The sequence below is a fragment of the Mobula hypostoma genome, chromosome 15 (assembly GCF_963921235.1).
Source record: "Mobula hypostoma chromosome 15, sMobHyp1.1, whole genome shotgun sequence".
Lineage (NCBI taxonomy): Eukaryota > Metazoa > Chordata > Chondrichthyes > Myliobatiformes > Myliobatidae > Mobula > Mobula hypostoma.
The window spans coordinates 73,593,732-73,616,402 of record NC_086111.1 but is presented as its reverse complement, the minus strand read 5'-3'; positions in this window follow the sequence as shown (position 1 = coordinate 73,616,402).

Sequence of the window (22,671 nt, the reverse complement as noted above, 5' to 3'; positions counted from 1 at the left end):
ATGCTGACTGTGGCCTATTTTATCAAGTGCCTCAAGTCCCCTGAGACCTCATCCTTAATAATCGACTCCAACATCTTCCCAGCCACTGAGGTCAGGTTAACTGGCCTATTGTTTTCTTTCTTCTGCCTCTCTCCCTGCTTGAAGTGTGGAGTGACATTTGCAATTTTCCAGTCTTCCGGAGCCATTCCAGAATCTAGTGATTCTTGAAAGATCATTACTAATACTTCCACGATCTCTTCAACCATCTCTTTCAGAACTCTGGGGTGTACACCATCTGGTCCAGGTGACTTATCTTCTTTCAGACCTTTCAGTTTCCCAAGAACCTTCTCCCTTGTAATAATAACTTGACACACTTCATGACCCCTGACACCTGGAACATCCACCATACTGCTAGTATCTTCCACAGTGAAGACTGATGCAAAATACTTCTTCAGTTCATCCACCATTCCCTTGTCCCCCATTACTACCTCTCCAGTATTGTTTTCCAGTGGTCCAATATACACTCTTGCTACTCTTTTATACTTCATCTATCTGAAGAAAGTTCCTGTATCCTCTTTAATATTGTTGGCTAGCTTACTTTCGTATTCCATCATTACCTTCTTGGACATTTTTAGTTGCCTTATATTGGTTTCTAAAAGCTTCCCAATCCTCTAACTTCACACTAATTTTTGCTCTATTGTATGTTCTCTCTTTGGTGTTTAGGTTGGCTTTGACTTCTCTTGTCAGCCACAGTTGTGTCATCTCACCTTTAGAATACATCTTCCTCTTTGAGATGTTTATATCCTGCGCCTTCCAAATTGCTTCCAGAAATTCCAGCCATTCCTGCTCTGCCGTCATCCCTGCCAGTGTTCTTTTCCAATCAATTCTGGCTCTCTCATGCCTCTGTAATTCCCTTTACTCCACTGTAATACGGACACATCTGACTTTAGCTTCTCCACAAATTTCAGGGTGAATTTGAGCATATTATGATCACTTTCCCTTAAGGGTTTTTTACCTTAAGCTCCCTATTCAATTCTGGATCATTGAAATGAATTGAATTGAACTGAACCACGAGGAAATCTGCAGATGCTGGAATTTCAAGCGACACTCATAAAAGTTGCTGGTGAACTCAGCAGGCCAGGCAGCATCTCTAGGAAGAGGTACAGTCGACGTTTCGGGCCGAGACCCTTCATCAGGACTAACTGAAGGAAGAGTTAGTAAGAGATTTGAAAGTAGGAGGGGGAGGGGGAGATCCAAAATGATAGGAGAAGACAGGAGGGGGAGGGATGGAGCCAAGAGCTGGACAGGTGATTGGCAAAAGGGATATGAGAGGATCGTGGGACAGGAGGCCCAGGGAGAAGGAAAAGGGGGAGGGGGGAAAACCCGGAGGATAGGCAAGGGGTATAGTCAGAGGGACAGAGGGAGAAAAAGGAGAGTGAGAGAAAGAATGTGTGTAAATAAATAAATAACGGATGGGGTACGAGGGGGAGGTGGGGCATTAGCGGAAGTTAGAGAAGTCAATGTTCATGCCATCAGGTTGGAGGCTACCCAGACAGAATATAAGGTGTTGTTCCTCCAACCTGAGTGTGCCTTCATCTTTACAGTAGAGGAGGCCGTGGATAGACATGTCAGAATGGGAATGGGATGTGGAATTAAAATGTGTGGCCACTGGGAGATCCTGCTTTCTCTGGCGGACAGAGCGTAGGTGTTCAGTGAAACGATCTCCCAGTCTGCGTCAGGTCTCACCAATATATAAAAGGCCACATCGGGAGCACCGGACGCAGTATATCACCCCAGCCGACTCACAGGTGAAGTGTCGCCTCACCTGGAAGGACTGTCTGGGGCCCTGAATGGTGATGAGGGAGGAAGCGTAAGGGCATGTGTAGCACTTGTTCCGCTTACGAGGATAAGTGCCAGGAAGGAGATCGGTGGGGAGGGATGGAGGCGGGGTACGAATGGACAAGGGAGTCGCATAGGCAGCAATCCCTGCGGAACCTCCAACGGGATCCCACCACTAAGCACATCTTTCCCTCCTCCCCCCACCTCTGCTTTCTGCAGGGATCGCTTCTACGCGACTCCCTTGTCCATTCGTCCCCCCATCCCTCCCCACAGATCTCCCTCCTACTCCTCTGTACCTACTCCCCAGCATTTTAAAACTGTGCCCTCTCATGTTAGCCATTTCAGCCCTGGGAAAAAGACTCTGACTATCCACACCATCAATACCGCTCATCATCTTATACACCTCTATCAGGTCACCTCTCAACCTCTGTCGCTCCAGGGAGAAAAGGCCGAGTTCACTCAACCTATTCTCATAAGGTATGCCCTCAAATCCAGTTAACATCCTTGTAAATCTCCTCTGCACTCTCTCTATAGTATCCACATCCTTCTTGTAGTGAGGTGACCAGAACTGAGCACAGTACTCCAAGTGGGGTCTCACCAGGGTCCTATATAGCTGCAACATTAGCTCTCAGCTCCTAAACTCAATCCCACGATTGATGAAGGCCAATGCACCGTATGCCTCCTTAACCATAGAGTCAACCTGTGTAAATGCTTTGAGTATCCTATGGACTCGGACCCCAAGATCCCTCTGTTCCTCCACACTGCCAAGAGTCTTACCATTAATACTATATTCTTTCATCATATTTGGCCTACCAAAATGAACCACCTCACACTTATCTGGGTTGAACTCCATCTGCCACTTCTCAGCCCAGTTTTGCATCCAATCGATGTTATGCTGTAACCCCTGACAGCCCTCCACACTATCCAAAACACTCCCAACCTTTGTGTCATCAGCAAATTTACTAACTCATCCACCCACTTCCTCATCCAGGTCATTTATAAAAATCACGAAGAGAAGGGGTCCCAGAACAGATCCCTGAGGCACACCACTGGTCACCGACTTCCATGCAGAATATGACCCATCTACAACCACTCTTTGCCTTCTGTGAGCAAGCCAGTTCTGGATCCACAAACCAAGGTCCCCTTTGATCCCATACCTCCTTACTTTCTCAATAAGCCTTGCATGGGGTACCTTATCAAATGCCTTGCTGAAATCCATATACACTACATCTACTGCTCTACTTTTATCAGCATGTTTAGTACATCCTCAAAAATTCAATCAGGCTCGTAAGGCACAACCTGCCTTTGACAAAGCCATGCTGACTATTCCTAATCATATTATGCCTCTCCAAATGTTCATAAATTCTGCCTCTCAAGATCTTTTCCATCAACTTACCAACCACTGAAGTAAGACTCACTGGTCTATAATTTCCTGGGCTATCTCTACTCCCTTTCTTGAATAAAGGAACAACATCCACAACCCTCCAATCATCCAGAACCTCTCCTGTCCCCATTGATGATGCAAAGATCATCGCCAGAGGCTCAGCAATCTCCTTCCTCGCCTCCCACAGTAGCATGGGGTACATCCCATCCACCGGAGACTTATCCAACTTGATGCTTTCCAAAAGCTCCAGCACATCCTCTTTCTTAATGTCTATATGCTCAAGCTTTTCAATCTGCTGTAAGTCATCACTACAATCACCAAGATCCTTTTCCGTAGTGAATACTGAAGCAAAGTATTCATTAAGTACTTCTGCCATCTCCTCCAGTTCCACACACACTTTTCCACTGTCACACTTGATTGGTCCTATTCTCTCAAGTCTCATCCTCTTGCTCTTCACATACTTGGAAGTCTGAACAATTCTAAGTGACACTTTAACTCTTTGTGAACTCGCAGTGTGTAAGGTGTCACAAGTCAAACACTGTACGTTTGTTAAATGTTTGCTAATAGCAACTGGATTCTTTCTTGGCCTCAGGCACAGAGGCATCAGGATGTCTGTCCGTGAACACATGAATTGTTTGAATGAAAGAAACGATGTAAATTAGTGACATGAGAAATAAAGATCAAATAGTTTGTCTGTCTCTGTGTGTCTCACTATTCTCTCTCTCTCTTGCTTTCTTTACTTCTTTCCTTCTTTCCCTCCTCTCCCTCTGTCTCTTGTGCAGTTCTGCAGAGAGTGGTGCAGACAGTGAGGTACAAAGGGAAGTGGGACTCCTAGATAGCATGGACTAGTTGGGCCGAAGGGCCTGATTCTGTGCTGCATGAGTCTGACCCCATTACCAGGCTCATTCATTGGCAGGTGGAGGCAGGGTCTCGGGACCAGATAGACTCTCACTGGATTACAGGACAAGCTCAAGGGGCTGAATGACCTCCCTCTCTCTCCTGTGTCCCTGTCTGTCTGAAGAAATCTCATCTTTAGTCTCAATAAATTTACAAGAATTTCCCAACAGCGAGGTTGGTAATCACAGAAGACAAGCTGGTGTTTAACAAAAGAGCTGTTTGTGAGAGCTAAGCCTCCCTCGCCACTGATCACCACTTGACACTGCTCTCCTCACTGCCAGCCTCCGAGAGCAGCACACACAACATGACAGCTGGCCCAGGCGGCGGCAGGCTCTGCTCAGAGCCCCATGTCCAAGGCAGCTGCCCATCAGGGTCACAACCTGCGGCTGAACGGGTAACTGTTTGCTGCTCCAAAGTGCAATTTCTGATTCCCAAGTTCTACTGCAGAGAACTCAAGTCATTCAATTCACAAACAAGAGAAAACCTGCAGATGCTGCAAATCCAAGCAACACACACACACACAAAATGCTGGAGGAACTCAGCAGGCCAGGCAGCATCTATGGAAAAAGGTACAGCTGATTTTTCGGGCCGAAGATGCTGCCTGGCCTGCTGAGTTCCTCCAGCATTTTGTGTGTGTTGCTTAGTCATTCAGTTATATATTTACACATGCATGTTGTACAGTGTATCCACCTACACACAGCTCACTCTGTAGTGTGGATGTTGTGTACACCTCCTGTCCAACAGGGGGCGCTCTAATGGATGTTAGGTGAACACCTCCAGGTGTACAGAGGTTGCTATGTGCGGATGTCAGTGTGTGTCCAGTCTCCCGGGCTACAACGGGCATTGTGTGAGGATGTCAGATGTATACCTCCCATCCTAGAGGGGGCGCATTGTGTGGATGATAGATGTACATCTCCCTTCCTACAGGGGAGTGGTGTGTGTAGATATCAGGTGTACACATCCTGCCCTACAGGGCTGCTTTTCACTATGGCTGCCCACAAATGAATCTCAGGGTTGTATATGGTAACATATACAATGTCTATAAAAAGTATTTACCCCACACGCCCCCCCCAGAAGTTTTCATGCTTTATTGTTTTACATTGAATCACGGTGGACTTAATTTGGCTTTTTTTGACACTGATCAACAGAAAAACACAAAATAATTGATTGCATAAGTATTCACCCCCTTTAATATGACACACCAAATCATCACTGGTGCAGCCAATTGGTTTGAGAAGTCACATAATAAGTTAAATGGAGATCGCCTGTGTGCAGTTGAGGTGTTTCAATTGATTGTAGTAAAAATACACCTGCATCTGTATCTGACTGCCAAAATCTCTGTTGACCATCTCTATCTGTTTAACTAGATCGGTACTTGATGATGGTGTGTGGCTTATGGATCAGCTTCATCTTCGAATTTAAAATGTCTGGATGTGATACAAACTCAGACTTTAAGACTGTGTTGTGGTGCAGTAACGCCATCTCCTGTTTCAGCTTTACTGGTTGAAATGGGACAATTACCCTTACAATTGCAGAGGATGAAGTTGTTGTTAAATTTGAGGGGGCAGAGGAATGATCACCCGGAGACAACTGTACAAAACACAGAGGCAAGTCAGACACAAAAGATTGTCAAGTGGATATAGAAAGACAGAAGTAATCATCAGTTGTCTGAGAATTGGACACACTAATCTTAACTATACATTACACAAAATAGGGAAACATCCAGCTGGGTTGTGTGAATACTGTAATCAACCAGAAACAGCTGAACATGTATTGATAAAATGTCAGAAGTATCAAAAAGAAAGAGTGAAGATGATAGGAGTGCTTAAGATACACAAAAAAACGGATGTGGGTATAGAAGACATTTGAAGTGGGAATTCAAGAGAAATACAGATCTGTATCATGAAGTATCTGAAAGACTCGGGTTTATTATATAGAATATAGGGAATGCAATTCTTTTCCCTCCTCCTGTTTATCCAACGATCCACACTCCAGTCTAGCAGGTGGTGATAATGCACTTAAAAGCTGGTTTGCCGACCGCCATAAAACAACACAAGAAGACGAAGAAGAATGATCACCCTGTTAAAAGTGTGTTGAAAGACTGCTGGGAACATCACAAGAGGAGAGTTTTAAGTTTTGGGTGGCTGGGTTCTCGTCACAGTAGGAATATGGGTTTGTTGATTACCTAATCTGCCCCACTGTAGCTTTATCAGCAACCCCACTGTGGATCTTTCCAATGGCTTTAGTTGATTTTAGGTCGCATGATTTAATGAATCCAGGGATCCTGAAATGCCAGAGAGTCTGTTAAGGAAAATTATTGTGACACATTTACAATTTTTACTGATGGATCAAAAGATAATTTAACAGGGAATGCCGCTGTGGCTGTCTTTGTGCCTGAATTACAGGGAATAATAAAGAAACTTCGCACTAACCATTTATCGGTATATTCTGCAAAGCTGGCTGCAATCATTTTGGGCTTACAGTGGGTGGAGGAAATCTGTCCTTGCAAAGTCATAATTTGTTCAGATTCTTTTCCTGGATTTGATTAGAGCATAGAATAGTACAGCACAGTACAGGCCCTTCGGCCCACATTGTTGTGCCAGCCCTTAAACCCTGCCTCCCATATAACCCCCCACTTTAAATTCCTCCATATACCTGTCTAGTAGTTTCTTAAACTTCACTAGTGTATCTGCCTCCACCACTGACTCAGGCAGTGCATTCCACGCACCAACCACTCTCTGAGTAAAAAACCTTCCTCTAATATCCCCCTTGAACTTCCCACCCCTTACCTTAAAGCCATGTCCTCTTGTATTGAGCAGTGGTGCCCTGGGGAAGAGGTGCTGGCTATCCACTCTATCTATTCCTCTTAATATCTTGTACACCTCTATCATGTCTCCTCTCATCCTCCTTCTCTCCAAAGAGTAAAGCCCTAGCTCCCTTAATCTCTGACCATAATGCATACTGTCTAAACCAGGCAGCATCCTGGTAAATCTCCTCTGTACCCTTTCCAATGCTTCCACATCCTTCCTATAGTGAGGCGACCAGAACTGGACACAGTACTCCAAGTGTGGCCTAACCAGAGTTTTATAGAGCTGCATCATTACATCGCGACTCTTAAACTCTATCCCTCGACTTATGAAAGCTAACACCCCATAAGCTTCCTTAACTACCCTCTCCACCTGTGAGGCAACTTTCAGGGATCTGTGGACATGTACCCCGAGATCCCTCTGCTCCTCCACACTACCAAGTATCCTGCCATTTACTTTGTACTCTGCCTTGGAGTTTGTCCTTCCAAAGTGTACCACCTCACACTTCTCCAGGTTGAAGTCCATCTGCCACTTCTCAGCCCACTTCTGCATCCTATCAATGTCTCTCTGCAATCTTCAACAATCCTCTACACTATCTACAACACCACCAACCCTTGTGTCATCTGCAAACTTGTAAACCCACCCTTCTACCCCCATATCCAGATCGTTAATAAAAATCATGAAAAGTAGAGGTCCCAGAACCAATCCTTGTGGGACACCACTAGTCACAACCCTCCAATCCGAATGTACTCCATTTTTTTAGTCTTAAAATGGGTCATTCTAGCAGTAGGTCAGATTTACTGCTGGAAGCTCTTCAAACTTTATTTCATATTCAAAGTATTGGTCTTCATGTCTGCTTCTAATGGGTCCCTGTACATAGAGGTGTTGAGGGGAACAAGCAGGTAGATGTGTTTGGACAATAAAGCTGTTAAAAGTTCATCTGTGGATATAGACCTTCCACTTAGCAAATCAGAAGCTAAGGGGTTGGTGGTGTAACTTTTGGTTCGGCTACCAGCTTAATATAGGGGGTGACAGCCCCCCCAGTCCAGCCAAATTTAAGAAATCTCATTTGGTGGATGCTGTGCGATGTGTCCACTGTTACAAATCAGTACCCCGAAATAACAAACAGTACACTATATGCGATTAAACGATTGAGCTTTATAATTCTTAATTAGACTATCTGGTTAGTAAAGAAAACAAAAAAGAAGGGCCCATTCTCATAAAACAGTCTGATGTGGAATGTTGGGGCTCACTGATAAGGCTGATCGTTCACCATTGACCTCCTCCGATCGTCGCTGACCTTCAGACCCTCACTCCAAGTCCACCCCGTCCGGCGGTCTACCAACTCTCTCCATTTGCATCTTCTCTCCTCATCTCACCCTGGGAAAAGACCGCGAATTCCCGGCTCCCAGACACACAAGAAAGAACAACATCCTGCTCATTGGCTAGCACGCCCCGTTATCTCTAGTCATAACTCAAACACAATGTCCACGCTTTTAAGACAACGCAGACTGCGCTGGCTGGGCCACGTCCGTCGTATGAAGGATGGTAGACTGCCAAAGGACACCCTCTATGGAGAACTAGCAACAGGCAAGAGGAACGTTGGTGGACCCCAGCTTCGCTTCAAGGACCTCTACAAGCGTGACGTGAAAGCCTTAAAAATCAACACAGAGTGCTGGGAGGATACAGCAGATGACCACAACAAACGGCGAGGTACTCTTCAGCACCACCTAGAGCGAGGCGAAAGAGTGACCCCGAGTCAGTTTGAGGAGCGCAGAGCTAAACGGAGAGCACAGCGGACAGCGGATCCACAGCAGCAACTGTGGCAGAGTCTGCCGTTCCAGGATCAGCCTCAATATCCACAGTCGACGCTGCTCGACAAACCAGTTACTACCGGAGGCGCAGTACCCATGGTCGACCACGACCGACGGAGGCCACACAACTCAAACATTGCTGCTACAGAGAAACCATTACCTCAGTAGTGGAACACTACAGAGAAGCCATTACACTAGCCTTAGCTGTGAAACATTACAGCACGTTACAATGGGGCTAAGGATTAGGGGATTACGGCAAGACTTGCGGAGTAATGGGCGTAAGGGGAGACCCCTTAACAGAGTACATCAAACCGTTGGGTTGATGGGAGAAGGGGGCAAGGAATTATATCGACTCAACTTAGAATTGGGCATTCTATGCTTAATTATTCCTTATATCTTGTTGGAAGACATGACTCGGTTTTGTCATCATCATGAAACAGTTGACATATTCTTTTACAATGTGAGGTATATAAGGTTGAAAGAAAGCAAATGCAGGCTGCACTACTAGCTTTGGGGGTTGACAGTTTTCATTTTAAAACTTTACTAAGGTATGTAAGTGACTTTAATTCACAATATTGTTTTTCATTATTTACAATCTATGGGGCTTTTGGGGGTAATTTAGTTTTCAGTTGATAAAGAACTAGTAGGGGTTTTATTTCCCATCTCCCGACACCACACTCCAGTCCAGTTGGGGTCGGTAGTGCACCTTTCAGTTGGACTGCCAACCACCATTAAAAGTCAGAAGAAGAAAGCCCATCTGCTAGTGAGTGAATATCCTGGCAAAAACTACACCATGAAGACAAAAGAACACTCCAAGCAACTCTGCAAAAAGGTTATTGAAAAGCACAGGTCAGGAGATGGATACAAGAAGATTTCCAATTCACTGAATATCGCTTGGAGTACAGTTAAGTCAAACATCAAGAAATGGAAAGAATATGACACACTGTAAATCTGCCAAGAGCAGGCCGTCCTCAAAAACTCAGTGACCGTGCAAGAAGGGGACGAGTGAGGGAGGCCTCCAAGAGACCTATGACAACTCAGGAGGAGTTACAAGCTTCAGTGGCTGAGATGGGAGAGACTGTGCACACAACAACTGTTGCCCAGGTGCTTCACCAGTCTCAGCTTTATGGAAGAGTGGCAGAGAGAAAGCCACTGTTCAAAACAAACTGACATGAAATCTCAGCTAGAGTTTCAGCTGGAAGAAGGTTCTATGGTCTGATTAAACCAAAATTAAGCTTTATGGCCATCAGAATAAATGCTGTCGTAAGCCAAACACTGCTTATCATCAAAAACACACCATCCCTACCGTGAAGCATGGTGGTGGCTGCATCATGCTGTGGGGATGCTTCACTGCAGCAGGCCCTGGAAGGCTTGTGAAGGTAGAGGGTAAAATGAATGCAGCAAAATACAGGGAAATCCTGATGCAGTCTGCAAGAGAACTGTGACTTGGGAGAAGATTTGTTTTCCAGCAAGTGTGAAGCCAAAGCTACACAGGAATGGTTTAAAAACAACAAAGTTAATGTCCTGGAGTGGCCAAGTCAGAGCCCAGACCTCAATTCAATTGAGAATTTGTGGCTGGACTTGAAAAGGGCTGTTCAGTCATGATCCCCATGCAATCTGACAGAACTTGAGCAGTTTTGTAAAGAAGAATAGGGAAAAATTGCAGTGTCCTGATGTGCAAAGCTGATGGAGACCTATCCACACAGACTCAAGTCTGTAATTGCTGCCAAAGGTGCATCTACTAAATACTGACCTGAAGGGATGAATACTTATTACTTTGTGTTTAATAAATCTAGACCCATTTGTAGAAATTTGTTTTCACTTTGACAGGAAAGAGTCTTTTCTGTTGATCAGCGACAAAAAAAGCCAAATTAAATCCACGGTGATTCAATGTTGTAAAACAATAAAATACAAAAACTTCCAAGGGGGGTGAATACTTTTCGTAGGCACTGTATCTACTTTGACAATAAATTCACTTTGAACTTGAGGAAGCTACCCCAGATAGAGTCATGATGACACAGAGTGTTATGTTTTGTAACTTCGAAACATTAAACTGATACAATCATTCTATCGAAGATTTGGGAGTCCGAAATGTGAAGATTAACTTCGTGTTTACTTTAAGTGAGGTGCACGTATAGTGTGGTGTCATATGCAATTCACGTATTTATACATAAAACACATAGTTAATTATTTAAATGAACAAGAATTCTTAATCAAACAACATATATCCAAGATGACTGAAATATTAAATACACAACACTCCTTCAGCCAGGGTAACAGTAAACTCCAATTCAATAGAAAATGCTTTGCAACTGTGTGACAGTATACTATCAATTTCCAAGGATAAATGAGACAATCAATCAGCATTTCCATGACTAGTCGTCCTCCGGAATTCAAGCTTGCAATCGTCTTCCAAGAAAAAGATCCCAGCTCTGCATTTGTGCTGCAGTTAGCGGAACACCATTCTGTGGGTTGAAAATGGACACTAGTGGTTGATGATCAGTAACGAGGGTAAACTCTTTCCCATACAGATACTGGTTGAAATGTTTCACAACCCAAACCAGAGTCAATGCCTCTCTGTCAATCCGTGCTTTATTTTTCTTTGCAGTGGTAAGGAAACATCATGCAAAGGCTATGGGCGTTCACTCATAACATGTAACAAGACTGCACCTATACCATAAGGCGAGGCATCACAGGCGAGTTTCACAAGATGATGTGGATCATAATGTGTTAGTGCAGTGTCTGACATTACAACTTACTTTACCTTTTTTAAAACCACCTCACACTGTTTTCTCCATTGCTATTTCTTCTTGAGCAGTAATAATGAGTTCAATGAACGGGGCACAGTGGCCAGATTTGGCAGGAACCTGTTGTAGTAATTAACAAATCTTAAAAAGGATCACAGCTTTGACATATCCTTTGGCCTTGGGGCACCCACCATTGCTTGAATTGAGTAATCCTTGTGTGTTAATGGTATAACAACAGTAAGTGATGTTTGCTTTAAAGAATTCACACTTGTTCCATCATGCTCTGAGCCCATAACTTTCTAAACTTTTCAACACCATCTTGAGATTTTGGAGATGTTTCTTGTCATCCTCACTGATGTCATTGAGGTAACACTGAGCGCCTGGGCAGCCCTGAAGCTCCTGGTCCAGAGCTTCCTGCCAGAGTGCGGCTGCGGACGCTACTCCAGAAATAAGCCTATTGTAGCAATCAAGCCTTTTACATGGTTGTAGTGAGAAATACCTTAGACCTTCTTACACCTCCATCTGGAAATATAGAAAACCTACAGCACAATACAGGCCCTTCAGCCCACAATGCTGTGCTGAACATCTACTTACTTTAGGAATTACCCACAGCCCTCTATTTTTCTAAGCTCCATGTACCTATCCAGGAGTCTCTTAAAAGACCCTATCGTATCCGCCTCCACCACAGTTGCCGGCAGTCCATTCCACGCACTCACCACTCTCTGCATAAAAAACTTACCCCTGACATCTCCTCTGTACCTGCTTCCAAGCACCTTAAAACTGTGCCCTCTCGTGTTAGCCATTTCAGCCCTGGGGAAAAGCCTCTGACTATCCACACGATCAATGCCTCTCATCATCTTATCAGGTCACCTCCCATTCTCCGGTTCGGGTGATCTGTAGGGAGGCTTCATCTAAGTCAACTACTTTCAGTACTGGGTTGATGGTGACCTTAAAATCACCACAGGTCCTGACAAACCCATTCTTCTTGAGTATTGGACCACTTACGTTGCCTATAGGCCCCACTCAATCTTGTGAAGAATTTCTTCAACTTCCATGCGATCGAGCTCACTGGCTACTTTGTCACAGATGGTAGAAAGAACCAGACGGGCTTTACAAAACATGGGTGTGGCATTTTCATTTAACCCTTGACTTGCTTGAGTTTTCCAATCCCACCCTCCTCGCCAATCTTATGTTTTGTAACTTCAAAACATTAAAACTAATTCAAACAAAAACGCAGGAGTCTAAAATCTGGGTCAAACTTTGGGTATTTAAAGCGAGCTGCACACTTATCACATGGTAGCATGATGACATACGCCATTCACGTAGTTTTACATATAACCGATAATGAATTATTTAAACAGATAGGAATGCTTAAACAAACAATGTATTAGAAGATTACTCAAGTATTAAATACAAAACATACAGCAGTACTGCACAGAAACCTCCCCATTGGCCCATCTAGTCCAATCCCAACTGTTACTCTGCCTAATTTGATCGACCTGCACCCGGACCACAGCCCTCCCTACCCCTCCCACCAACGTGCTTATCCAATCTTCTCTTAAATGTTGAAATCGAACCCTCATCCACCATTTCTGCTGTCAACTCGTTCCACCCTCTCACTGCCCTCTGAGTGAAGGAGTTTCCCCTCAGGTTCCCCTCAATCATTTCACCTTTCACCCTTAACCTATGACCTTTAGTTGTAGTCTTACCCAACCTCAGTGGAAAAAGCCTGTTTGCATCTATACTCCCCTTAATTTTGCACAGCATACCTCTTAAAAACTCCCAAGCTTTTGATAAATGTATCAAGAGATGAAAGTATGTTGTTTGTAACTCTCTTGCTTCTGATCTTAAACCTCGGCCCTGTTGTTTTTCACTCGCCCTCTCGATACCCCTCGTGATCTAATTTACCTCTGTCAGGTCTCCCCTCAATCTCCAACGTTCCAAGCAATAGCCTCTCCTTGTAGCTCAAGCCACCAAGCCCAGGAAAACTCCTGGTGAATTTTCACTGCTCTCATAGGCCTGGATTCAATGAACTATGTCCCTGGCTTCTCACAACCAGCCTACCAGCCTCCGTGGAGGGAGTGGATGTAGATGGACTCTAGAAAAAATTGTGAGGCTTCAAAAGCAGCAAATGTGACTCCATCTTGAAGGAAGGGGAGGGGAGGGAGAGACGGATAGGCGGGAGGGGGTGGAAGCGATGGAGGAGGGAGAGGGAGGAAGAGAGGGAGAAATGGACAGGATAAGGAGGAAGGGGTGGAGAGAAAGGATTTGGATGAGGATGAGGGTTTGGATGACGGAGGGATAGATGGGGAGAATGAGGAGGGCGGGTGGAGAGGCAGGGAAACATTGCGAGATGGAGAGAGGGAAGTAAACGGAGTGGTGTAATAGACAGGAGAGGAAGAGAGGAGGAAAGGGAAGAGGGATAGAGTGGGAGAGATGGAAGGAGCGAGGGAGCTGTAAATAGAGGGATGCTGCGGGAGATGAGGGCAAGGAAGAAAGGCGGAGATGGATTGAGAGAGGGACGGAATTGGTAAAGCAGGAGGGTAAAGGGGATGGGGGGAGAGGGGGAGTCAGCACCAATGTGAATCTCTGAGAAGGGAATTTTGTTTGATAAATGTATTGAGGGTTTGGATAAGGGTGCATGAGTTGGCACAAGGGTGGGAATATGGACAAGGGTGGAGGTTTCAATGAGGGTTTGGACGAGGGTGAGGGATTGGACGAGGGTGAGGTTTTGGACGGGGTGAGGGTTTGGACAGGGGTAAGGGTTTGGACGAGGGTGAGGGATTGGACGAGGGTGAGGGATTGGACGGGGTGAGGGTTTGGACAGGGGTAAGGGTTTGGACGAGGGTGAGGGATTGGACGAGGGTGAGGGATTGGACGAGGGTGAGGTTTTGGACGAGGGTGAGGGTTTGGACGAGGGTGAGGTTTTGGACGAGGGTGAGGTTTTGGACGAGGGTGAGGGATTGGACGAGGGTGAGGTTTTGGACGAGGGTGAGGGTTTGGACGAGGGTGAGGTTTTGGACGGGGGTGAGGGTTTAGATGAGATTTGGATTAGGAGAAGGGTTTTGATGTGGGTGAGGATTTGGATGTGGGAGTGAGTTTCGTTGAGGGTGGAGTTGAGGATTAGTTATTGACAGAAAAACACAGTAGGATTAAACAGATGATTTCCTGTCGTGTCCTCAGGATCGGAATTGGGGAGTCAGTCTCTCTGTTCTGTAACACACGGCGACAGACCCTCGGCGAGATTTCCGAACCCGGGGCATTGCCGAGAGGTTTCTGGCGTTCGGGATTCTTTGGAATTCTCTGCCTCGATTCTGTTACAGTTGCAAAGGATGGATATATTCCAGAGGAACTGGTTGGCTCCTGGTTGTTCAGTAGAATAAGGGGGATCAGGAAACCCATTTCAGGGGCGAAATGGCCATTGCCAACACTCTCTCGCCGCGGTTCCGTCAGTTCCCGGCCACGGTGAAGGGCGTTGGCGCCCCCTGCTGTTCCGCCGCGGTCTTCACTCACAGCAGCTCAACACGGCGGCGCTGCAACTCCCGGCAACACGCACCAAAATGTTGGAGGAACTCAGCGATTTAGGCAACGTCAAGTGTCAAACCTCTCCCCACATCCCACCCCAGAAATACTGCTCAGATGGACTTCCACCGGCATCTCAACTCTCTGCACCTTCTGAGTGAGGAAGCTCCTCCAAGGATTCCCCTTCAATATTTCACCTTTCACCCCTAACCTATGATCTCTAGTTCTAGTCAAACCCAACCTCATTTACCCTATCTATACCGCTCACAATTTTGTATACGTCTAACAGATCTGCCCTCCTTCTCCCATACTCCAGGGGACAAAGTCCAAACCCATTCAACCCTGCCCTGTAACTCAGGCCCTCAAGTCCCAGCAACGTCCTTGGAATTTTTCTCCGCACTCTTTCAAAGTTCAACATGAATTTATTATCAAAGTTGTATGTCAACCCTGAGATTAATTTTCTTGTGGGCATTCACAGTAAATATAAAGAAACACAATACAATCAATCAAAAACAACCAGAGTGCAGAAGACAACAAACCGTGCAAATATAATCAAAATCAGCAATAACTATCGAGAACATGAGATGAAGAGTCCTTGAAAGTGAGTCCATAGCTTGTACATTGTTGGACATTTCCGTGATGGGGCAAGTGAAGTTATCGTCACTGGTTATCAGCCTGATAGTTGAGGGGTAGTAACTGTTCCTGAACCTGGTGGTGTGAGTCCTGAGGCTCCTGTACCTCCTTCCTGACGGCAGCATCGAGAAGAGAGCATGACCTGGATGGTGGGGTCTCTGATGATGAATGCAGCTTTCCTGCGACAGCACTCTGTGTGCCTAACAGTGGGAAGTGATGGACTGGGCCATACCCACCACGCTTTATAGGCTTTTCCATACAAGGACATTGGTGATTCCGTACCAGGCCATGATGCAACCAGTCAATATACTCTCCACCACACATCGATAGAAGTTTGTCAAGGTTTCAGATGCCATGTCGAATCTTCACAAACACCTAAGAAGGTAGAGGTGCTGCCATGTTTTCTTCAAAATGGCATTTGTTTGCTGGACCCAGAGCAGATCCCCTGAAATGATAACACTGAGGAATTTAAAGTTGCTGACCCTCTCCGCCTCTGATCTTCCGATGAGGACTGGCTCTTGGACCTCCGGTTTCCTCCTGAAGGCAATAAAATGATCCCTGGTCTTGCTGACATTGATAACTTTTCTGTAGATGGGTGACCAAACTACACACAATACTCCAAATTTGGGCTCACCAGCGTCTTCAACATAGTATCCCAAATCCTGTACTCAATAATTCTGAAGGCCAATATGCTGTAAACTCTCTTTATGACCACTTTCAAGGAAATATTTCTCCTGTAGGTAAAGTTCAAAGTTCTTATATGTCACTATATGCAACCCTGAGATTCATTTTCTAATGGGCATACTCCGTAACTCCAATAACCATAATAGAATCAATGAAAGACACACACAGCAGGACAGATAAATGACCAATGTGTAGGTGACCAGAACTACACACAAAACTTAAAACTCACCAGTTGTATGCTGATCCAGATTCCAGCGTCTGCAGTCTTCTTGTGTCTCCAGTTTACACGGATCCTGCAGTCAATCCCCACTCAATCCCAGAGTGGGGTTATGGCCTCTTACCACTGTCCACTCCTCCACCACCCTCAATTCCCCTGTCCCTTGTGCGACAAGCCCACTTGCCCTGATGTCCACATGAAATATGTTAAACATTATCCCCATTCTCCCTCCTCTCCTGAATTCTTAAACACAAGAGACTCTGCAGATGCTGAAAATCCTGAGCAACACACACAAAATGCTGGAGGAAGTCAGCAAGTCAGGCAGTATCAGTCAAGACCCTACATCAGAACTGGAAAGGAAGAGGGCAGAAGCCAGAATAGGAAGGTGAATCGCCTGGGCTCACCTATCACCTGCCAGCTTGTATTCCATCCCCTTCTCTCCACATTCTTGTTCTGCGTTCTAACAAGAACGGTCCGTGTCGGTTCCCAATCATCGCTAATTTATTTGCAGACAAGCCTGAGCACCATCAAATGACGTTTAAAAAAGTGAATGTTAAATTAACTGCATGGTAGTCCATGAAAAGTATATCAGCACTTTTAATGCAAATAGGTTACCTTTAAGAGGAAGTCACCTGAAGAATGGAATTTGGCATTTAATTACAAAATCCAATATGAATTGGCACTCCCTAGTTTTCAAAAAAGTTTAAAGTTCAACATAGATCAATTATCAAACTACGTATATGTCACCATATACTACCTTGAGATTCATTTTCTTGCAGGTATTCAGTGTAAAAAAAGAAATACAATAGAATCAATGAAAAACTACAAAGACTGGCAAATGACAAATCTGTAGAAGATGATGAACTCTGCAAATAAAGACAAATCAATCAATCAATCAATCATTCAATAAATAGAGAACATGAGTTGTAGAATCCTTGAAAGTGAGCCCATGGGTTGTGGAATCAGTTCAGTGTTGAGGTGATTGAAGTTATCCACAGCAGTTCAGGAACCTGATGGCTGTAGGGTAATAACTGATCCTGGACTTGGTTGTGTGTTAGATTGCTGCTGAACACCCTGTTACAATGCTCAAAGAGTCAAGTTTAATGCGATCATGAAGGAGGCATGCCAGTGGCTGTATTTCATTAGGAGTTTAAGGAGATTTGGTATGTCACCAAAGACACTCACAATTTTCTATAGATCTATAGTGGAGAGCATTCTAACTGGTTGCATCAACATCTGGTATGGAGGGGCCACTAGACAGGATCAGAGGTTGCAGACGCAGCCAGCTCCATCATGGACACCAGCCTTCCCGGCATCGAGGACATCTTCAGAAGGCAACTTCTCAAGAAGGCAGCATCCATCATTAAGAACCCTCACCATCCAGGACATGGCCTATTCTCATTACTTCCATCAGGGTGAAGGTGCAAGAGCCTGAAGACCCACGCTCAATGCTTTAAGACCAGCTACTTTTCCTCTGTAACCATATTTCTGAATGGACAATGAAACCATTCATCACCTTCACCTCACTATTTGCTCTTTTTGCATTACTTGTATATTCCTTACTGCAACTTCCAGTAAAGTTTTACATATTGCAATGTACAGCAGCCACAAAACAACAAGCTTGGGCATTCAACCAGTATGCAGAAGACAACAAACTGGCAAATACAAAAAGTCAGAGATAGTAAATAAATCGGCAATAAATATCCAAAACACGAGTTGAAGAGTCCTTGAAAGTGAATTCATTGGCTGCGGGAACACTTCAATGATTGGGAAAGTGAGGTTGAGTGAGGGTCACCCTTTAGTTCAGGAGCCTGATGGTTGGAGGGTCATAACTGTTCCTGAAACTGGTGGTGTGGGACCTGATGGTTGGGAGGTAATAACTGTTCCTGAACCTGGTGGTGTGGGACCTGACGGTTGAGGGGTAATAACTGTTCCTGAACCTGGTGGTGTGGGACCTGATAGTTGTAGTGTAATAACTGTTCCTGAACCTGGTGGTGTGGGACCTGACGGTTGAGGGGCAATAACTGTTCCTGAACCTGGTGGTGTGGGACCTGACGGTTGAGGGGTAATAACTGTTCCTGAACCTGGTGGTGTGGGACTTGACGGTTGAGGGGTAATAACTGTTCCTGAACCTGGTGGTGTGGGAGCTGATGGTTGAGGGGTAATAACTGTTCCTGAACCTGGTGGTGTGGGACCTGATGGTTGTAGGGTAATAACTGTTCCTGAACCTAGTGGGGTGGGACCTGATGGTTGAGGGGTAATAACTGTCCTGAACCTGGTGGCGTGGGAGCTGATGGTTGAGGGGTAATAACTGTTCCTCAACCTCGTGGTGTGGGACTTGACGGTTGAGGGGTAATAACTGTTCCTGAACCTGGTGGTGTGGGACCTGATGGTTGTAGGGTAATAACTGTTCCTGAAACTAGTGGGGTGGGACCTGATGGTTGAGGGGTAATAACTGTCCTGAACCTGGTGGCGTGGGAGCTGATGGTTGAGGGGTAATAACTGTTCCTCAACCTCGTGGTGTGGGACTTGACGGTTGAGGGGTAATAACTGTTCCTGAACCTGGTGGTGTGGGACCTGATGGTTGAGGGGTAATAACTGTTCCTGAACCTGGTGGTGTGGGACCTGATGGTTGAGGGGTAATAACTGTTCCTGAACCTGGTGGTGTGGGACCTGATGGTTGGAGGGCCATAACTGTTCCTGAACCTGGTAGTGTGGGACCTGATAGTTGCAGGGCAATAACTGTTCCTGAACCTGGTGGTGTGGGACCTGACGGTTGAGGGGTAATAACTGTTCCTGAATCTGGTGGTGTGGGACCTGATGGTTGGAGGGTAATAACTGTTCCTGAACCTGGTGGTGTGGGACCTGATGGTTGAGGGGTAATAACTGTTCCTGAACCTGGTGTTGTGGGACCTGATGGTTGGAGGGTAATAACTGTTCCTGAACCTGGTGGTGTGGGACCTGATGGTTGAGGGGTAATAACTGTTCCTGAACCTGGTGGTGTGGGACCTGATGGTTGGAGGGCCATAACTGTTCCTGAACCTGGTAGTGTGGGACCTGATAGTTGCAGGGCAATAACTGTTCCTGAACCTGGTGGTGTGGGACCTGACGGTTGAGGGGTAATAACTGTTCCTGAATCTGGTGGTGTGGGACCTGATGGTTGAGGGGTAATAACTGTTCCTGAACCTGGTGGTGTGGGACCTGATGGTTGAGGGGCAATAACTGTTCCTGAACCTGGTGGTGTGGGACCTGATGGTTGAGGGGCAATAACTGTTCCTGAACCTGGTGGTGTGGGACCTGATGGTTGATGGGTAATAACTGTCCTGAACCTGGTGTTGTGGGACCTGATGGTTGAAGGGTCATAACTGTTCCTGAACCTGGTGGTGTGGGACCTGATGGTTGGAAGGTCATATCTGTTCCTGAACCTGGTGGTGTGGGACCTGATGGTTGAGTGGTAATAACTGTTCCTGAACCTGGTGGGGTGGGACCTGATGGTTGAGGGGTAATAACTGTTCCTGAATCTGGTGGTGTGGGACCTGATGGTTGAGGGGTAATAACTGTCCTGAACCTGGTGTTGTGGGTCCTGATGGTTGAAGGGTCATAACTGTTCCTGAACCTGGTGGTGTGGGACCTGATGATTGAGGGCTAATGACTGTTCCTGTACCATCTGGTTTGGGACATAAGGCTCCTGTACCTCCATGCAGGAAGAGATCATGGCCTGGGTGGCGGGGGTCTGCGATGATCAATGCAGCGTTCCGAGTAGATGAGCTCAATGATGGGAAGGGCTTTACCCGTGCTGGTCTGGGCTGTATCCATTACTTTTTCTGGGCTTTTCCATTTAAGGGCATCAGTGTTTCCAAACCAGGCTGTGGCGGAACCAGTCAGAATACTCTCCACCACACATCTAAAGATGTTTGTCAGTGTTTCTGGTGACATGCTGAATCCAGGCAAACTTCGAAGAAAGTAGAGGCACTGTGTAGTTGGTCCAGACAGCAGTGTGGAGTGCTTCCGTCACTGGGTGAGTACCAGATAACAGTGTGGAATGCTTCTGTCACTGGGTGAGTACCAGACAGCAGTGTGGAGTGCTTCCGTCACTGGGTGAGTACCAGATAACAGTGTGGAATGCTTCTGTCACTGGGTGAGTACCAGACAGCAGTGTGGAGTGCTTCCGTCACTGGGTGAGTACCAGATAACAGTGTGGAATGCTTCTGTCACTGGGTGAGTACCAGACAGCAGCGTGGAATGCTTCTGTCACTGGGTGAGTACCAGATAACTGTGTGGAGTGCTTCTGTCACTGGGTGAGTACCAGATAACTGTGTGGAGTGCTTCTGTCACTGGGTGAGTACCAGATAACAGTGTGGAGTGCTTCTGTCACTGGGTGAGTACCAGACAGCAGCGTGGAATGCTTCTGTCACTGGGTGAGTACCAGACAGCAGTGTGGAGTGCTTCTGTCACTGGGTGAGTACCAGATAACAGTGTGGAGTGCTTCTGTCACTGGGTGAGTACCAGATAACAGTGTGGAGTGCTTCTGTCACTGGGTGAGTACAAGATAACAGTGTGGAGTGCTTCTGTCACTGGGTGAGTACCAGATAACAGTGTGGAGTGCTTCCGTCACTGGGTGAGTACCAGATAACAGTGTGGAGTGCTTCTGTCACTGGGTGAGTACCAGATAACAGTGTGGAGTGCTTCTGTCACTGGGTGAGTACCAGATAACAGTGTGGAGTGCTTCTGTCACTGGGTGAGTACCAGACAGCAGCGTGGAATGCTTCTGTCACTGGGTGAGTACCAGATAACAGTGTGGAGTGCTTCTGTCACTGGGTGAGTACCAGATAACAGTGTGGAGTGCTTCTGTCACTGGGTGAGTACCAGACAGCAGTGTGGAGTGCTTCTGTCACTGGGTGAGTACCAGACAGCAGTGTAGAGTGCTTCTGTCACTGGGTGAGTACCAGATAACAGTGTGGAATGCTTCTGTCACTGGGTGAGTACCAGATAACAGTGTGGAGTGCTTCTGTCACTGGGTGAGTACCAGGTAGCAGTGTGGAGTGCTTCTGTCACTGGGTGAGTACCAGGTAGCAGTGTGGAGTGCTTCTGTCACTGGGTGAGTACCTGGACCGACACCTTCAATGATCTTTGAACTGAGGTGTCCAAGTGTTTCACACTCACCACATTTATAAAGTCCAGGACGTTGGAAGTTTCTTCAACCCCCAGTGTAATCCACATAGTGAGTGATCTCCCTAATATCTCTCAGCACCCGACGCCTCCTATCCTGTGAAACTTCCTCGCTAACCATTCCCAGTGTGAAACTCCCTCACTGACCACTCCCACAGTGGGAAACTCCCTCACTGACCACTCCCACAGTGGGAAACTCCCTCTCTGACCATTCCCAGTGTGAAACTCTCTCACTGACCATTCCCACAGTGTGAAACTCCCTCACTGACCACTCCCACAGTGTGAAACTCCCTCACTGACCACTCCCAGTGTGAAGTTCCCTCACTGACCACTCCCATAGTGTGAAGCTCCCTCACTGACCACTCCCACAGTGTTTAACTCCCTCACTGACCACTCCCACAGTGTGAAACTCCCTCACTGACCACTCCCAGCGTGAAACTCACTCACTGACCACTCCCACAGTGTGAAACTCCCTCACTGACCACTCCCAGTGTGAAACTCCCTTACTGACCACTCCCAGAGTGTGAAACTCCCTCACTGACCACTCCCAATGTGAAACTCCCTCACTGACCACTCCCACAGTGTGAAACTCCCTCACTGACCACTCCCAATGTGAAACTCCCTCACTGACCACTCCCACAGTGTGAAACTCTCTCACTGACCACTCCCACAGTGTGAAACTCCCTCACTGACCACTCCCAATGTGAAACTCCCTCACTGACCACTCCCAGAGTGTGAAACTCCCTCACTGACCACTCCCAATGTGAAACTCCCTCACTGACCACTCCCACAGTGTGAAACTCTCTCACTGACCATTCCCACAGTGTGAAACTCCCTCACTGACCACTCCCACAGTGTGAAACTCCCTCACTGACCACTCCCAATGTGAAACTCCCTCACTGACCACTCCCACAGTGTGAAACTCCCTCATTGACCACTCCCACAGTGTGAAACTCCCTCACTGACCACTCCCAGTGTG